Source organism: Periplaneta americana, chromosome 17, assembly GCF_040183065.1.
Source record: "Periplaneta americana isolate PAMFEO1 chromosome 17, P.americana_PAMFEO1_priV1, whole genome shotgun sequence".
Taxonomy (NCBI): Eukaryota; Metazoa; Arthropoda; class Insecta; order Blattodea; family Blattidae; genus Periplaneta; species Periplaneta americana.
Window position 1 is genome coordinate 34,193,573 of NC_091133.1, and position 19,222 is coordinate 34,212,794.

Below are 19,222 nucleotides of genomic sequence, written 5' to 3' on the forward strand. Positions count from 1 at the left end.
ATTGTACACGACGGCTCTTCAACTAGATTCGTCCCCAATGCCCTTCTATGTTTCCAATCTAAATTCACAAGAGACTACGACGAGGAAATGGATAGTCGTGTTTTCAAGGATTGGTTTCCACAACAGCTGCTTCCTAATAATCCCTCGAATGGTATTATCATTGTGGACAACGCACCGTACCACTCGATGGAATTGAACAAGGCACCAGTATCGTCAACGATAAAATCAGATATGCAGGCATGGTTACGTGAAAATAACATAGACTACGATCCACGTGGAACAAAATCAGTGTTCTATGAACTTATAAATGTAAAGAAAGAACATATTAAGATCTATGCAACAGACACATAGCGAAATCACACGGACATGATATACTGCGACTAACACCCTATCATTGCGACTTTAGCGCCATTGAACGAATTTGGTGACAAATAAAGGAATACGTTGCTAACATAACATACCGTTTAAAGCTAGCGACGTTAAAGCTTTGTTTAAGAAAGCCGTGTCAAAGGTTACCGTGGAAAACCGGAAAAATGCGTGTGCTCATGTGCAAAAAAGTGGAACAATTTTATTGGGAGAAGGATGGTTTGACGTACAAATTTTGGACACCTTTATAATTAATATGGATGTTTCGAATAGCGAGTGTAGTGAGGATGATAAAGACTGCGAAGAAGAAGACGGGTCCTCCACTCCTACATCCAACGACCACATACCAGGGGTTTCTCCCCTCCTCTCAACACCCACAGCAGGCTACGGCAAAAATAGTGCAAGTGAAAGGGTAAGTATCTCGTTCTCCTTCTATAAATTCTGTGCCAACTTAAATCAATCAGACTTTAGATAGATAAACATTTATATACATGCAACAGTTTGTATAGTTACCAGGAAACTAAAATCTGTATACTTCTGCCATCCGTTGAGATATTGGAAAACTAACTAGTGCATTAGATGCAGAATGTAAGATACCATATTATACGCTACATATCTCATTTTTAACCAAACTGTCAGTTACCATGTTTTACGCCCGAGCCCCTCATTTAGGATCAATGTCAGTTATATTTAATATCTAGTCTTCGCTGAATTTATTCGGCTTCTCTTAATAGTTTTGACACGCGAAAGAGTAGAAAATATCTGCTCGCACATGTACTGTTGTGAGAAACGATATTAAATGTTTCAGAACTCTTACAGTTCTCTATGTTCTGCATGAACTTTCACCCAAAAATAAAAAAGCTGACATTTACTTAGGTTTTTTTCCAAACTGTGTCGCACAATAACTGAAGTGACTCTTCCTCCTCTCTGGCGAGATTGTGACTATCCATGATGATAGAGAGAAATTTAAGCCACACATTGTTACAATTAGAAACCGGAAAATATCTGAGTTCATATACATCCGTATTATGATGACGTTTAATTGGCAATTATATTTATCAAGAGAGAATCGCAGTAATCAAAATGGAGCATCACTAGCGATTGAACAATGTTTCTTTTTATGGAAAGAGGCAGATAATTTCGCAAGTGATTTAGAGAATGGAGCAATGATAATACTTTCCAACAGATATGAGTTACTTGGCCATTCCAATTTACATCTCTGTCAAATCCAAGATTTTTTACAGTGTCGCTGTGATATGAAATGCCTTGGAAGAAAAAGATTTTGAAATTAAGAAAAGGCAGTGGTATCTGACCAGCTCTGGTAAATAAATTCCATTTAAAGCATTCAGAATCAGATCTGTCACCGAGTGTTACACGAAAGCTTATTTTATTGTTTCAAGAATGTATATGTGCCACAACAAAGTGCATTTTTCAATTATTGATTCTGGAAAACTGCAGATAAATATATCTAAGACAATATTTTTGTTCACTGTTTGGTAATATCTACACCGAAAAGTACTGTAGAGTGACTAATAGTAAAGAAGTAGAAAATAATCATGCTTTCAATGTGAACGCGTCAATATGCAAGGAATATTTTTAATCAAGACTGATTTTCATGGACTAGTCATTCACAATATGCGTTGAAAGAAAATATTAGTGTTTTAGTTAATACAAAAGAAATAATAAATGTATATAAGGATATTTCAGCATTGTTTTTCATTCCATGGAAGAAGGGCAATTTTTAATATTACATTCATATAATCCCAGATCACATATAGATTGCACTTTGAAGAGGACAACCGCCAGGATCGCCACCCGTCTGCCGTAAACGAACTCGAGATGACAGTACAGTCGCTAATGCAAGTTTTCTGCAGCCATGGTGGATACTGCATAGGCCTATGGGGTAGATAGAAGACGATCTGTCTTTTCCGTCTGCTTCAGTCTCTCGTAGCTGCAACAGGGCTTCGATTTAAAAACATGCACGCGCAGGACCACCTTCTTCCCTTACAACAGAACGATATACGTGGTGTGTCTAAAAAGTTCGGTGAATGGTGTCATATCTGAACGGCAACTTGGCGCACGTGCTTGCGCATGCTCATGGTTCTTCAGAGACTTGGGGAGAATCGATACACAGCATGCAATGCATGTGACTGGCAGTGTAAACAGACTGCGACCAGTTGAACGTAGTCAGTGTGAGAGGAAGTGTCACAGCGCAATGGAGCAACGTGTAAACATCAAGTTCAGCTACAAATTGGGTAAGACTGCAACGGAGACACATGGAATGTTGGTGCAGGTGTACGGGAGGGAAGCCGTGAGCAGAAAATGTGTTTACGAATGGTTTAAACGCTTCCGTGAAGGAAAGGAAACAATTGAGAATGAGCCACGTTCAGGTCGGCCATCGGCAAGCAGAACCCCAGAAATGTTCGAGAAAGTGCGACAAATGCTGGCACAAGATCGGCGACTGACTCTAAGATTGATTGCGGAGGAATTGGACATTAGCAAGGACACGGTGCACACCATCGTCCGCGATGATTTGGGTAAGCGGAAGATCTGCTCCCGATTTGTGCCGCACAAGCTCACAGACGAGCAGAAAGCAAAACGGATGGAAACTTCTGGTGATTTCATTTCCATGTGTGACCAGGATCCATTGCTTCTGAAAACCATCGTCACGGGAGATGAGACCTGGTGCTACCATTTCGATCCGGAATCAAAACGGCAATCGATGTCATGGTGTTCACCGACTTCCCCGCGACCAAAAAAAAAGCCGTCTGCAAAAATCCAAGGTGAAAACACTGTTGATCGCCGTCTTCGACAACAACGGCATCATCCACAAGGAATTTGTTCCTGCAGGTCAAACCATTAATGCTGCATTTTACCAGTCCGTTTTTAACCGATTGCTACAGCGTATCCGGCGGGTTCGGCCAGAGTTGCACAAGACTGGAAAATGGATGCTGCTCCATGACAATGACCCTCCGTACTCCCCTGATCTGGCTCCTGCGGACTTCTTCCTGTTTCCCCGCTTGAAGGCGGCCATGAAAGGTGAACGTTTTGCGGATGTGAATGCTATCAAAGATCGTGTGACATCCGTTCTGCGATCGATTCCACAGGAGGCTTTTGCTGATAGTTTCCAGAAGCTGTACGAACGTTGTCAAAAGTGTGTTGTAACGGGTGACGACTATTTTGAAGGGCAATAAAGAAAATTTGTTTGTATCTTTATTTTTTTGCTTTCTGATACCATTCACCGAACTTTTCCAATTCCTGGCTCAGAAGATGATAACTGTTCTTGAACATCCTCCGTATTCCCCTGATCTGGCTCCTGCGGACTTTTTCCTGTTTCCCCGCTTGAAGGCGGCGAGATCAGAGGAGCACGGAGGGTGTTCAAGAACAGTTACTATCTTCTGAGCCAGGAATTGGCGAACACGGAACGCACAGTGTGCAGGGGCATTGTCATGGAGCAGCATCCATTTTCCAGTCTTGTGCAACTCTGGCCGAACCCGCCGGATACGCTGTAGCAATCGGTTAAAAACGGACTGGTAAAATGCAGCATTAATGGTTTGACCTGCAGGAACAAATTCCTTGTGGATGATGCCGTTGTTGTCGAAGACGGCGATCAACAGTGTTTTCACCTTGGATTTTTGCAGACGGCTTTTTTTTTGGTCGCGGGGAAGACGGTGAACACCATGACATCGATTGCCGTTTTGATTCCGGATCGAAATGGTAGCACCAGGTCTCATCTCCCGTGACGATGGTTTTCAGAAGCAATGGATCCTGGTCACACATGGAAATGAAATCACCAGAAGTTTCCATCCGTTTTGCTTTCTGCTCGTCTGTGAGCTTGTGCGGCACAAATCGGGAGCAGATCTTCCGCTTACTCAAATCATCGCGGACGATGGTGTGCACCGTGTCCTTGCTAATGTCCAATTCCTCCGCAATCGATCTTAGAGTCAGTCGCCGATCTTGTGCCAGTATTTGTCGCACTTTCTCGAACATTTCTGGGGTTCTGCTTGTCGATGGCCGACCTGAACGTGGCTCATTCTCAATTGTTTCCTTCCCTTCACGGAAGCGTTTAAACCATTCGTAAACACATTTTCTGCTCACGGCTTCCCTCCCGTACACCTGCACCAACATTCCATGTGTCTCCGTTGCAGTCTTACCCAATTTGTAGCTGAACTTGATGTTTACACGTTGCTCCATTGCGCTGTGACACTTCCTCTCACACTGACTACGTTCAACTGGTCGCAGTCTGTTTACACTGCCAGTCACATGCATTGCATGCTGTGTATCGATTCTCCCCAAGTCTCTGAAGAACCATGAGCATGCGCAAGCACGTGCGCCAAGTTGCCGTTCAGATATGACATCATTCACCGAACTTTTTAGACACACCACGTATAACTACTTCTTTGCACAGAATATAATGCTGCCTGCCCGCAGGTGGATAGACGTGTCTATCCCGAGTTATACACTGCAGCGATACGATAGTGTTTCCTTCCCGCAAGTGTTTTTCTTGTCTGCAATTTTTAACAATCTGTATCAAGCATGGCAAGAAATCAGGCGATGATCTGCATAAAAATGTGACTTTTGATTCTGTTAGTTTTCTTAACCCCTCCCGATAAATTACCTGTAAAGTTCCTCAAAGATGTAGATCTTCTTATTAAAAGCTCAATTAAGGACATCCTACAACTTCCTGGAGATATTCCAGACAATATGTTGTATTCCGACAAAAATTTAAAGGCTTAGGTATTTTCTGCGCACGTTGGGAAGCCTACTTGCAACACGTCAACTCTTGCATGAAGTTGAATATGTGTAATAATATGTACATAAACAACACTAGATATCTAATGGAGGAAGCTAAACATTGTTTGAACAACCTTCAAATCGATGAAACCGAACACCTAACTTCTACGAGTGGAGTAATAAACACCAGAAAAATTAGGACCGAATTACGCCAGCGAGAGTAAAACGCATGGTGCAACTTACCTCAAAAGGGAAAAGGCGTTATTCTGTACAGTGAATTCACTCCCTCTAACAAATGGATAACTAAGCCCGATGGAATGACTAGCGGTGAATGGAAGGAGGTTATCAAGATGACTGCCAACGTAAGCGCTGTAAGAGCCATACCCGGTAGGTCTCAGGACAACCACTGCAGGCGATGCTTCAGTGAGATAGAAACCCTTGGACATGTCCTGGGAGCCTGCCCTTATGGCGAAACATTGCGTATACATAGGCACCATGCAATTAGAACTAAATTGGCCGATGCCCTTAGAAAACTAAAATACACCGTCTATGAAGAAGTCCACAGAACCGCCCACAATGGCAGTAACAGACGAATTGACATAATCGCCATTAGCGAATCCCTGTCTCAGGGTATGATAATCGACCCCACCATCAGGTTTGAAACTTACAAAGGACAACCCGAAGACGTACATGAGGAGAAACGAGTAATCTACGTTCCAACCATCCCGTATTATAAAGATAAATACCAACTTCACGATATCAGTGTTACGGGATTGATGTTTGAAGCAAGAGGAACGATACCCAACTTCTCTTCTCAATTCTGTAAGACCCTAGGGCTGCACAAATCTTTTCTGAACGAACTGGCCCTCCTCATAATTGAATCGGTCATTGCAGAAAGGGGATAAGTCATGAAAAACGCGAAAATGAGTTAAGAGTGCCATTGCTTTCTCCAGACCTAGACACACATTTCCATACAGAAATGGGACAAATTTGCTCATTCTTAACGCAAAGCAGAGTACCATAAGCAGCGCAGTCATTGCAGAAAGGGGACAAGTCAGCGACTTACCTTCTTTCTGCACTGACCGACGACGTGACGCAACTGAGTGCCGCGGATCTAATAAGTTATGCACCCATCAGGTGATAAGGAAAATGACAGATAAGCTAGAAGTAGTAAGTGACCCAGGGGAAGAAAACTGTGTTATTAGTGGTAAACGTAAACGCAATGAAATTAACTACCGCAGAAATGTAAATAAGAAAAATAAACTGAAGGCATTGGAACGTCAATTCCATTGGGAAGTCTGTAGCAGCCCGTACGACAGGAGAACAATGTGGGTAAGAAACTACTCATTGTTTGTTTAGACGCAACTCTGGGTCATCAATAATTTTCAACATTCACAATTTCAAAGACCATACGGCGCACTTCTATTCCTATCATGAAGGTATAGGCCACAGATCTTCAAATGAAGTGTGTTCCTTCTGAACTACATTGAAAATAATGTCTCTTCTTCAGTTAAGGAATTGTATCTTTTCTCTGATAACTGTGGAGGGCAAAATAAAAATCATATCTTAATTCGATTGTTGCTTGCACTGACCCAAATGGGGAGATTTAACAAAATCATTCATTATTTTCCACAACGAGGACATTCATTTCTTCCCTGTGACCGCAACTTTGGTGTAGTGAAGCGCAAACTAAGGAAGACAGACAGGGTATACAGTATGTGCCAGACCAATACAATACCTTGATCCACCAGGCAAACACAAACAACAGATTTTCTGTAGAATCAGTTACTACTGATGATATTTTGAATTTTAAATACTGGTGGCCAGAGTATTACAAGAAAACCACCTGCTCATTAGACACACTGAGGAAGAAAGGGAAAGATAAGAATATGTTTTCTTCAGCACAATTCAGTGAATTTGTTTACTCTAAAGATGATTGAGGATGTGTGACTGCCAGTTTGTTCATTGATAGTGAAATGAGGAAACACAGATTCTGTATGAAAAAACCAGGTTCTGGACGCATAGTAATGCCTATACAAAAGCATACAATGGGAAAATTCCCATTAATACGAAAAAAAATTGGAGACGTTTCGACAGTGAGGCAATACATTCCATTGGAACACACTTCCTTTTACGAAGAGAACTGGCCACCTTGTGACAAGGAATCTACAGACGACGTGGCTTCCAACGTCTAACAATACACTCTGTAAAAATTGAAACAAATGATTTTGTGTAGTACTTTAGTGTATTTTTATTGTGCTCTCCTATATGCAGTTTTTAAGTTTTAGTTTAAAAGTAGAGTTCTGATTTAAAACTGTGATATAAAATTACATATTGGTACATTTCTGTAGTAGGAATAGTGATTGAAATGAAAATATATATATGTAAATGGTGACTGTAATGTAGTAATTATACACAAAACATCGTTATCATTGTAATTATTAACATTTAGTTATTTTTCAAATATTACATTAGCCCAAAATTGTAATTTATATATTTTTTTCTTTTATATTTAACAATTCCTTGCAGAAAGGGGATAAGTCATGGTTCGATTAAACAACTTTAAACAAAAGTGTTTGAGATGTCAGATGTCTAACATGATGTATTATACTTCACTATTCATAAACAAAGTAAGAAAAAATATTTATAATGATTACTCCAGTATTGGAAGAAGAAAACAGTTTTTATTGATTATCTCAAAAGTAAGATTTTATGACTTATCCCCTTTCTGCAATGACCGATTCAATTAAAGAGTCAGTCAAACTTTTACGGAACCACGTATATGGACTCTAATTCAGTGTATGCAAAAAAATTGACGCACCATTAACATTTTTCTTTTTCCTTCTTAGCTTTCATTGATTCTTTACTTGAAATTTTTTTTCTTCTGTAAACTACCTTTGTTTGTTTGTGTATTTGTTTGCCTTTTTTCTTACTCTTTTAGCTCTCATCTTCTATTTTGTTCTTGTATTGTTTTGTATGCTTTGTCTAATGGCAGCCTCTAATTTGAGTAATTTGAGGAAGCTCTGATAAATAAATAAAATTAGCGATGGAATGGGTCACTTATCCTGATTGGTTTCGTTACTACAGTGTAATAAAAAGTTGGACATAAATATGGGTCGCTCTGTATTTGTAAGAGCTTATTACTCGTATAATCCATGCGCTTTGGCGTGGACGCGAAACATACACATGCACAATACATGCGTAACTGTGGAAAGTTAATATAAGCTTCGAATTACACAAGATGAATAAATAATATTATCATTTGCGGGAGAGTCTCATGTGCTTACATGCTTACAGCATACCAGTTAATTGTTATGGCTAAAATCAGTTCTTTATTTCCCCTTTTATTGGTACATTATGTTTTAATATATTATTATTATTATTATTATTATTATTATTATTATTATTATTATTATTATTCATCTCCTTCATGGATTAGATCATTACTGATCTGTTTCGGCTTCAAAGTATAGTTGATCACTTCATCTTTTGGTTGGTCGTCCTCGATTTATGTGACCTTGAGGCTTATAATTTAGGATCATACGGGGCAGCCTTTCTTCATTCATTCTGCTGACATGTTCAAACCATTTATTTCTATATTCTTCTATTTTTGTTAGTATGCTGACTATTTGTAGTTCTTTGCGGATATCTTCATTCCTTTTCTTGTCTAAAAGAGTATATCCTGCTACATATCGAAGAAATCTCATTTCTGCTCTTCCAGCATTCCGAGCCATACATCAATACAGGTAAAGCTAAAACGTTATAGAACTTGAGTAAAGGTTCTCTTCTGGTTTTCCTTCCTAGTATTCTCTTAATTGTACCACAACTATGTTGGAACAGATTTAATTTTCTGTTAATGTCCTTTGTGATATCTTTTCATAAATAGTTAAAATCAGTTACCTGTTCTATTAAAAGATTGTTCACTACTATTTTGTCTCTTACTATATTCTTCCCATGAAACGCCATTACTTTGGTTTTACTTGGCGATATCCGTAGATTATATTCAGCAGCAACTCTTTCTAATTGAAAAATGGCTCCCTGTAAGCTGTCCTCGTCAGTTGCTATCACTGCCTGATCATCTGCAAAGAGGAGTGTATGTAATTTTCTATTATCAACTCTAAACTTTTCTGATAAAATATATTGCCATTTCCTTATGACATCGTCAATATAAAGGTTAAACAGAGCGGGTGCTAAAGGGCATCCTTGTCTCACACCTTGATTTATCTCTATATTGGTAGTTGACTGTCTGTTTCCATTTCTTATTTTTATCATTGTTCCAGCGTGTTATTATTATTACTATTATTATTATTATTATTATTATTATTATTATTATTATTATTATTGAGGGATGATTCATTCACAGCTTATTGAATTCCGTTCATTACACACACTTAAATTTTCTTAAATATAATAAAAAAATTGCATTTATTTACTTTAATAGGCCTACCATTACCCTAACCCTGCACAGACTTTATATGCACTCATAGAGATTTCCTCAAGTCTCCTGTCACTTCTTAGGCTACATGTTTTTATTTATTTATTTATTTATTTATTTATTTATTTATTTATTTACTCTGGTGGAGTTAAGGCCATCAGGCCTTCTCTTCCACACCATCAAAAATGCAATTCAACTACAAGAAAAATTATACGAGTACATCAATGCAATTAATCTACTGTAATAACGAGTGACAGAATGAATATGACTTAAAAACAACTGAACATACAAGTAGAAATTGAAAATAATAAAAATTAGTGTAACATATTTATACCAACTAATTAAAAAAAGCTCATTAGCAATGTGAGATACAGGGAAACAATAAACAGCTCTATTTGAACGGCGGGAGAGATATCAAAATATTTCGTGACTAGGGATATAAATTATAACCCTGGGTACTTTATGAATCTGGCCAAGTAAATTCATAAAATGCTTTTTAATTTTTAATTACCGGTACGCAAAACATGCATTATGACGACACTTGTGGCTAATAACAGATGTTCCATTTTTTCCCTGACTTTTTAATTCTTCTTTCTTTACTTTTCCCTTCTCATTTTCCTTGTTTACTTTCTGTCTGACACGTTTATCGTGTTTATGTTATCTCTAATTCTACTTCATTACTTTCTCTCTTTTCCTCCTTTCTCATTACTTTCTTTTTTATTTTTAGTTTTTCTTCTCTTCCATTTAATTTGTTCACTTATATTTTAATTTCTTTATTCAATTTCTTTTCACTATTTTTTCTTCTTTACATTCTATTTTTTCTTCTCTCTTTCGTTCGTTCTTCTCTCCTTCCAAGTTTCGTTCTTTGTTTATTTCATTCTTCCTTTAGCTTCCATTTATTTGCATTATTTTTGTCTTTCTTTCTCCATTATAAAAAACCATATTATGTAAGTTACAACTCGTTCGTGTTCCTCTCTCCTCGTTTCTCTCTCTTTCATTACTTATTGATTTGCCATTGTTGTTGGCTTCTTTCTCCTTACCATTCTCTTTTTATACTCCTTCTCTCCTTGAAATATCAATGTCCATGACAATTTCTTCTTGAAATACTTGCCTGACTAAAGATTTTCGGAATAGTCTGCATGCATTATATTTCGGTCCTACTCCTTGTTCATTTTAGGATGCTTCTCGTGAGTTAGTCTGGTTAGAGGAATCGTAATCCCTCCCGGATATATGTTCAAAGGAATCGCATTACTGATAATCTATGATAAGTTATTTGTGGTTAAAATGTGTCAAGTAAAGGCCTCCCTTCTATTTCTGACTATATGCTCGAAATAAATTGGTGTGGCCACAGAGACCGAAGCTTTCCCGTCAACTACTTCGTTGAAATCGAAGATAAATGAAATTCAATATCAAAAACACAAGGAGGTGTTAAATCAATAAATTATAGCCAACATAATTATCATCGTTAGCCTAAAATATGACTGGGAACAAACTATTCTTTGTATGCTAAAGTGTCTCTTGTCAGGAAACACGTTATATGAATTCCATGATATATTATATATCTCCTCTGATTGATATACTGGTTGATAATATGTACAGTACATCTATTATGAGGCAGTACATCTCATTTGACGATGTGTCGAGGAAGAAGAATTGTTTGTATGCATCTGAAGTCTGACTAGTGTAATATGTATCTAGTCGGCGACGTATGCAATGGAGGGGGAATTGAACTGGCCACCCTACCTCATTATCTCCTGGCCTAGTTGCCTCATAAGTGGTGCCTTATTGGTATCACTTCTGAGGTTCAGACCTGTCTTCGGACAGTTGACTAAACAATAACAATATATAAAATTAATTAATTAATTCATCCATTCATTTAGTGTTCTGCCCAAGGGTAGGTTTTCACTGTGAACTCAGCTTTCCTATTTTCTGCATTCTTCTTCGTTTTCTCATAAGATCCATTTATATAGGCCTATTATTTTAATGTCGTCTATGATCTGATATTTTCTTCTACCCTGAACTCTTCTCCCGTTCATCATTCCTTCCAGTGCATCCTTCAGTAGGCAGTTCCTTCTCAGCCAGTGACCCAACCAATTCCTTCGCCTCTTCCTGATCAGTTTCAACTTCCTTCGTTCCGTCTTTCCAATATAGCTTCGTTTCTTATTCTGTCTGTCCACTTCACACTCTCCATTCTTATCCATATCTACATTTCAAATGCTTCTACTCGCGTCTCTTCACTTCGTAATGTTCACGTTTCTGCACCATACAACGCCATGCTCCATACAAAGCACTTCACTAGTCTCTCCCTTAGTTCTTTTTACAGAGGTCCGTAGAAGATGGTCCTTTTTCTATTAAAAGCTTCCTTTGACATTGCTATCCTCCTTTTGACTTCTTGGCACCAGCTCATGTTACTGCTTATAGTACACCCCAAGTATTTGAAGCTGTCCGTCCACTTAGAATTAGCAAGTTTATCTTCTGTAGTTTTCTTCCTATGATCATACTCATTTTATTTGCATTTATCTTCATTCCACTCTGCTCACAGCTGTCTTTTAGCTCCAGTAGCATATCCTTTAGTATCATTTCCTCTTCTGCTAACAACGCCATATGCAGTAATCAACAAATCTTATACATTTTATTCTTTTTCATCTTAATATCACTCCTTCCATATTCTGGAAACAGTTTTTAATAAATAAATAAATAAATAAATAAATAAATAAATAAATAAATAAATAAATAAATAAATAAATAAATAAATAAATAAATAAATAAATAAATAAATAAATAAATAAATAAATAAATAAATGAATGAGTGAGTGAGTGAGTGAGTGAGTGAGTGAGTGAGTGAATGAATGAATGAATGAATAAATAAATAAATAAATAAATAAATAAATAAATAAATAAATAAATAAATAAATAAATAAATAAATAAATAAATAAATAAATAACTAGTCTTAGACAATGTTTTATGGCTCATATGGTGCACAAGATTCCCAGGTTTTTTTTTCATTAAAGCGATTCGATATGAGTGGCATGTGTGACGCGACATTCCAACTCTTGTCAGACTCGATAACATGTCAGGTATCACGGTGGCTATGGCTTCTTCAAAGCTCATTTGTAGATCCTGCAGGTCTCGTGGTAGAGATAGCACGTAGATTTTGTCCTTTGTTTAATCCCACAAGAAATAATTGCAGGAGGTTAAATCAGGAGATCGCAACGGCCATTTCATGTAAGCGTTGTCCATGTCTCATACGCATCCTATCCAACGTTGGAGAAGTGTGAGATTGAGATAGTCACGAACTTCACAGTGATAGTGGGAAGGTGTACACTCTTTGACAAAAAAAAAAATGACCGGACTCTTGAAGCGTAAATTTTTCTAAGTTCCATTCGGCTGTGCGCCTGATCCTTGGATCTCGTTGGTTTCGTCCTTACTGCTCTGATTTTAGTCTTTAAAATCAGAGTAGTAAGGACGAAACCAACGAGATCCAAGGACATACTCTTATATCGGCAAACAACGGTTTGAACTGTGCCTGTGTCATAGCTCCGTGGTAAAACTCTGACTTCACACGCAGAAAACCCGGGTTCGTATCCGCCTTCGTATAAGTATGTGTATTTGTTTCTTTTTATTTTTTTCTCTAGCTGGAAACGAATGATACATTTATTAACGTGCACAGGAGTTGGGATTAGTTGTCGAATTAAACAAAAACGTTCATTAATATCGGAGACTTCTTCCTAATTACCCTTGAATTAAAACAGATGCTCAGTTCTTGGATCTTCTCCCTTCTCCATAAGGAGTATTGTTCAGTTACTAAAATTAGTATTAGTAGTAGTAGTAGATTAGTAGTAGTAGAAGTAGTAGTAGTAGTAGTAGTAGTAGTAGTAATAATAATAATATTCTAATAATAATATTGCAACAACGAGAATAATAACAATAATACTATTCATCATCATCATCATTAGCCTTCAAGTGTTAGACCCTAGTGGATCTGTTACGGTCTCTTGCCAGCGTTTCCTAGGTCGTCCTAAATTTCTTCGACCTCTTGGGACATACGACAAAACCTGCCTGGGCCATCTAGAGCGATCCTCCTCTTGACATCTGTCTGCCACTGAAGCCTGTATTGCTGCAGATAATGGACAATAGAGTCAATCTTTAATTCCTTCAGAATATCTACGTGCCGATGATGGTCGAGAAGGGAGTATCCAGCAGTTTTTCTCATGAATCTCATTTCGGCAGTTGTTAGCCGTTTATACTATTCACAGTAATACAAACACGAGAATAATGATAATAATAATAATAATAATAATAATAATAATAGTAGTAATAATAATAATAATAATCATCATCATCATAATGTTAATAGTGTTGCAAAAACGAGATGAATAATGTTAAAGACTAAACAATGCGTTCGAGATATAGGCTACACTCGTAAATAGTGCCGTTACATATCTGCTTTGTAATAGCCCAGATCATATATAGATTGTTCATTCCTATGTTAAAATCGGTTGCACTTTGAAGAGAACAACCGCCAGGATCGCCACACATCCGCCGTAAACGAACACGAGATAGCAGTACAGTCGCTAATGCAATTAAAATGGGAGTGCATTACTGATGACCACAGATTATTCCGCCTTGCATTTGCAGAGGAAAATGTTAACGGGGATCCCGATATGATCCTACGCATGTGACAACTCGCTTTCGCAGTGGCCGTGTATCTGTTCCAGGTTGGAGCTGGATGTTCAGTGACGGTCTAGGTGTTCTATGGCGGCTCGACGGAAATCTTAATGTCCAACAATACAAGGTCTTATTGGAAAATGTTATGCTTCCCTCTGTACGGATGATATATCCTGATGATGATGATGATAACATATTTCAACAGGATAATCATCGTGTTCACACATGTGTCGAGGTCATGAGATTATTTTCAGAGAGTCCATATATCAGACTGATAGCATGGCCTCCCTGTTCACCAGATCTGAATGTCCTAGAAAATGTGTGGTCGGAGGTGAAGAAAACTGTGAACGCGATGATAAATATAATGCCACGTCGGCCGACCACAAAAGATGCACTCTGGAATATTATCGAGGACGGTTGGGATCGTGTATCTTCATGTCGACAGTACCTGAGACGCCTGATCGCATCCATACCCCGTAGGATGCAGGCGGTTATAGATGCGGAGGGATTACATACCCGGTGTTGAATTTTTTGTCTATTTTGATTTTTGTTTATTGGTCTCCGAGATGTATTTCTTTATTTTGTTTAATACACAGAAAAGGATTATGTTTGTTTATTCCTATCCAAGAAGGATTTCTTTTACTTAAGGTTTATTTTTGTTTATTTCTATCCGAGAAGATTTCGTTTAGTCTCTTTAAATACAAGATATAGCACAATACTGGTTATTATCAGTATACAAGAAGTAAAAAATGCGAATGAAAAAAACAAAGTATAGACTGAGATTCGGACTCGAAACCTTTCGAATACAAGACCACAATGCTACCGACTGCGCTATGCGAGAGAGACGATGAATATACCCTTTAAGAAGCATGTTATATAACCATCATATAGTAGTGACAGTGGAGTGTTGGAAACATTTACGACAGAAGAAATTCGTCCGCGTGTATATCATGTTCTGGCGAATCCACCCGAAGTCTTCCGAATCGGACATAGAATCTGGAGCCCGGTCATTTTTTTGTCTAAGAGTGTACCATCCTGCTGGTACAGGTAAGCATTCGAATCTTTATTCAGTTGAAGCATTAACCACGATTGGAGCATGTCGAGGTAGGTTATGCCAGTGACTGTAGACTCCACAAAAAAGGCCGTACAGTTTGCGATGTGACAAGTGTAGCATCTTCCACACTGTCTGGTGTAGTATTCTCAGCTCGCGAGAGGCTCTCCACAAGAACTTCTGAAGGTTATGTTGAAAACACTCCCTTACACGCTCAACACATTCATTCGAATCTACTGGACGTCCGGTCTTTTTCTGTGACCACAAAGAACCAATCGTGACTAATTGATGTTGCCACTTTTTTTTTATCACTTTGCTGTTGCGTGCCTCGTTTTCATATCTCGTCAAAAAAAGAGCGTTGCACTTGCGTAGCACAATTATTTTTATAGAATTGCAAGACGCAATAAGATTTTACCGCATCACTAAACGCGATTGTTGGATTGTTGCACACAGCGCCGCTTCCGGTCAATCAGGAAAATTGTAATTAAACAAGATAGAGCATGGACTATTCTTGCACAAGTCACCAAATCTTATATATAAAAGTTAACTAGTGGCTTGTGCAGCAAATGCTGCTGCAAACTAAGTTCGTTAGACGTTCAAATAAAAAATTTTCAGATTTATTTTCAATGAAGAATACTTGTCTTTTTAATAGTTATTTGCTTCCATAATAATGAAACATACTCCCTCTGAATGGATTTTTTTAGGCCAAATACTTTCTCTTGAACCTATCCAACTTCAGTTTTTGAGTTTCAACGCGAAAACGCACGTATCAATGTCAGGACGATAGCAGTAGCTATTTCAGGTCATTGTGGATTGTAGGCAAAAGTTAAAAAAAATGTCAGGTTTGCTAAGCTTTCGAACAATAGCATTTTCGTATAGCTGCTGCATGTAGAACTTGAAATGTAGAGCGTAAAATCATTTTATCCTACTAAGAGATCGTGCTGAAATGATCTGGAGACTACAAAATTTTCTAGGCCTCTTATTTTATCAGTAAGTAATACCTTTTTATATATTTTCCTTAGGAACTGTAATTTTTGCGCTCTCTCGAGCCAATACTGAAGACAATGACACATTAATATCTACACTACACCGCCATTAAGTATATGAAAAAGACACAACCCGACTGGGTTAATAAGTATGTTTGATTTTTAATAACAATATTATTATCTTAAGTTTTGTAGTTATATATAGCAGCCACTCAGTAAATTACAGAAATGAAGATCTAAATTAAAATATTCTCTACATTTACTTTCATAACCTCAAAACGTTTCACTTTCATGTCAGCAATATAGGATCAATATTATGTACAATTAATGAAAAATAGTTGCATCATGATATTAACTATAATAATATTTAATTTCTAATGATAATAATGTCATCAAACCACCTCAAGTTTCGTAGATTTGAATATCCAATACACAGCTGTATTATACACTGCAGAATCAGTTTTTAATAACAAATTGAATTGAGCTCTAAATATGTCGGCAATCCTGCAGGTCATGGCCTTCGTGTAATAGCCTATTGTTTATTGTAGTGTGTGTTTTGTTCTGAAATTCAATCAAGTCGGCCGTGATTCGATAAAATTAGTTCTCAAAACTGACAACAGATGGATTTTGGAAAATAGGAAAATCATGTAGGAAAATTGACATTTCACTGAAAACTACTACTTTTCCGAAAAACTTTGGGTTCCAAGCTTCAAAATGAGGGGCCATTTATTAAAATCCGTTCAGCCGTTTTCCCGTAATTTCCATTACCAGTTCAAATTATATATATAGATGTGGCTATGTATGTCTGTATGTATGTATGTATGTATGTATGTATGTATGTATGTATGCATGTATGTATGTATGTATGTATGTATGTATGTATGTAATCAATACAAATCTACACGCTTTGACCGATATTTGCCATAGTTTGCACATTTAACCTTCATAACCCGGAGAAGAACATAGACTACATTAAAATTGGACAGATGGACGTTAAATTATTGAAAACAATAAACATTAGAAAGAAATAAGGCATGTATGATATTAAAATGGCCTCCTATTCTACAGTCAACTGTCTTTTATTGACGTCATCCAATCACGTCTTCTTCCGTTGTAAAAGCGGGCATGTTGTTATTGAAAAATTAAATAAAATAACATTAAATTAACATTAAGTAAATGAGGGACGATTTCTTGATTGAATACGAGTATGTCATGGGCAATAATATACAATACAAAATGATATAAAACACATATTTGTTTAGTTTTTATAAATTCAAAATCAAACATACAGTAATAGACAGCAAATGTGAAACATTCATAATACTTAAATTCAAGCACTTAAATACGTAGCGTTGTGGTAGGATGAATGGCTTTGAGGTACGGGGAACCAAGTTTGAACCTGAGCTTAACTCCTTTTTTTTTTTTTTTTATTATTTTGATAATTTATTTACATTATTTTAGATATGTTATTTTATTTTAACCCGCCATAAAAGGAGTTTTACTACATAAATAATAATATATCCGTAGTATTTTATTTATGTTGTATCAAACAGAGTTACCATACAATTATACTGAAATCTTAATTTATAAAAGTGAATGTGGGTTTGTATGTTCTCTATACAAATCTACACACTTTGACTGATATGTGCCAAAGTTTGCATATTTAACCTTGATAACTAGGAGAAAAACATAGGCTATATTAAAATTGTACAAATGGACGTTAAATTAATTGAAAATAAAAAATAGAAATAAATACAATCAGATATTCATGCGTAATATTAAAATGATATCTTCTATACAGCGTATAGGTAATTAAGTATAGACACTTCGCGTCGGTACCTTTGATGTAGCCGGACTGAATTCAGTGACCTTCAAGCCAGCTAGAGCTTGAGATTCTGCTTTCTCCCTAGAGTTGGCGCTCACATCACACAACCTAGCAGTTGACACAGCGGAAATATAACACATATAATTAATACATCTAGGTACATTATGTACTCAAATAAAATAAATTGGATCCATAAAATAATAAATCCGTCATTAACTGTAATGTCTAGACCAGAGGTATTATTTTGACATACTATGAAGCTGGATCCCCGTCTGTTGCTATTGACACAAGCCATTGCAAATTAAACCTCTTCTGTTCTATGGTGCCTTTCAGTGCCTGGAAAAGATCTTCTCCAGTTGTATTTTGTAATTACATCTAGAACAATGTTCATTATTCCTCGGATGAAAATGGCTAGGTGAGCTTTGTCATTTCTATCTGTGATTTCGTCCAATGCAAGAGAGTAAGCTACAAAATGGTTAATTGTGGTTTCGACTTCAGATTAAATTACATTTACAATCTTGACATTGCTTCTCTGAACTGTAATTGGAAACAATTTAATTTTCTCAAACTTTGACTTTGTTGTGGACATGGTATTTTAGTAACGTCCTGTATGCACGATTTTAGAAATGATTCTTCTGTAAAGGGCTTCATTGACTTTCCAATATTCCAAGCTAGAACATAGCTAGCAAGAAGCTTTTATTGTTTAAGACTTAGGACACGTGTGTGATTTGTATTTGTATTTTCTTGTTTTATATTTATCAAAATATTTGTAGGCCTACGCACTTCACCTAAAATTAAACGAAAAACTATATGTTTGTCATGAGGAACTGAGTGTAAACGTTTTGTAATACACTGATTATTATGTATAACCAACAGTTATACAGATAGCCCCAAAATAAATTCTTTTCACATGTCCCACATACCTGTAATTGTATGATATTCTTTGTGAAGAGTCGAGTATTGTCGTCGCATGTTGAATTTTAACACATCCTTAAGAATTTTCGAACAAATTAAGCATTTCACATTCTCCCCACTAACTCAAAAAAAGTCTCTTCCTATTCATCCTTGAATGTACTACGTCCATGATTAGAAGACATTGTGAAAATGTGGAACACTCCGACCAACACAATGATAATGGCAGTCCGCCACTGCTCTT